Source organism: Octopus bimaculoides, chromosome 13, assembly GCF_001194135.2.
Source record: "Octopus bimaculoides isolate UCB-OBI-ISO-001 chromosome 13, ASM119413v2, whole genome shotgun sequence".
Taxonomy (NCBI): domain Eukaryota; kingdom Metazoa; phylum Mollusca; class Cephalopoda; order Octopoda; family Octopodidae; genus Octopus; species Octopus bimaculoides.
In genome coordinates, this window is record NC_068993.1 from 1911597 (window position 1) to 1913086 (window position 1490).

The 1490-nt window shown below is 44.4% G+C and overlaps 1 long non-coding RNA gene across 1 annotated transcript in view; it reads left to right on the forward strand.

The window, feature by feature from the left end:
- Window positions 1-285: 285 nt before the first annotated feature.
- Window positions 286-1490, forward strand: part of LOC128249314 (uncharacterized) — a 283781-nt gene continuing 282576 nt past the window's right edge. Inside the window, exon 1 of the long non-coding RNA XR_008265414.1 lies at window positions 286-1205. This is a non-coding gene — a long non-coding RNA (uncharacterized LOC128249314). The remainder of the gene's footprint in view (window positions 1206-1490) is intronic.

Here is a 1490-nt window from a genome sequence, read left to right on the forward strand (position 1 = left end):
ATATCGAATAACTGACGGCTATGCATCGACAGACACCTGCATAGGAAAGAAAAAAACAAGATAGAGAGAGACACGTAGCAGAAATAATCACACACACACACACACACGCACACACACACACACACACACGCACACACACACACACACACACAACACACACATACTCACTCATGCACTCACACACACGCATACACAAGCCCACACATGCATACACATACACACTCATGCACACACACAGACACACATTGCATTTCTCGTGTTGTAATTTGAAGGGAAGGCCTTAGTATATTACTGGTATTTATGATACCGACCTGAGAAAGCAGGGAATCTATCCCCTCGAGTTGAGGCTTAGGTAAATACAGCAATGCAGTTCGGTGCTCCACCTTTGCTGTTTTAGACCCACCGTGGGGCAGGGCTGGGGAGGCGTATGACTGGGCGGCCCCGGGAGGTGAATAACTAAGGAGACGAATTTCAAGGTGAAGTCTTTCCTCTTGGCTTACAACCCGCGGAGATTATAACGACAACAACTTGTGTAGAATGAGATTGGCGGGTCAAACTGACCTTCGTTTAGTCACCACCGCCGCCGCCGCCACCGCCACCGCCGCCGCCGCCGCCAGCACTACCACCAGCACCATCACCGGCACCACCAGCAGAAATGATCTGTGAACAATAGGTCGGTGGATCAAACTGACCAGGGGACACACCACACCGGCACCATCGACAGCATCAAAGAAGAGGGCCCTGCCGTTTTTGTCACCACACGCCAGCCTAGAGGGCGCAATGTGTGACTATTATCGGAGAGGTCAACAGTTGAAGCACTTTCTGTCAGGAGCGAGAATACTTAATTTCACAAATAGCTCAGTCTGCCTAGCTGTAAATTTGTGTAACGCAAACCACCCTGCAACCCAACCACCAATTTTAAGTGGCGGTAGCAGTATAAACTTAACGAGTGTTTCCTTACGTTGTTCGGAGGGTATCCTTGAGTATGAGAAACACTAAACGCGACACTAGTTTCTCCACACCCGAGCATTCCTTAGCAACACACTCAATAACCCCCACTGCCATCCCACTTCACCGCAATATTGTGCCAATATTTGAAACCAATATATTACTGGTACTTTTATAAAATTGCTGTAGTCTCAGGAAGTGATGCCATCGACTGTAATTTGAACACGGAATCTATACCACACCGAATTTAGCAGAAGGTAAAACTATCTGTGATACTTTCTTTCTTTCTTTCTTTCTTTCTTTCTTTCTTTCTTTCTTTCTTTCTTTCTTTCTTTCTTTCTTTCTTTCTTTCTTTCTTTCTTTCTTTCCTTCCTTACCTCTCTCTTTCTCTGTATGTCTCATATTCTATCTATCTATCTATCTATCTATCTATCTATCTATCTATCTATCTATCTATCTATCTATCTCTCTCTCTCTCTCTCTCTCTATCTATCTATCCTTCCATCCGTCTATATATATATATATATATATTCAGATAAATA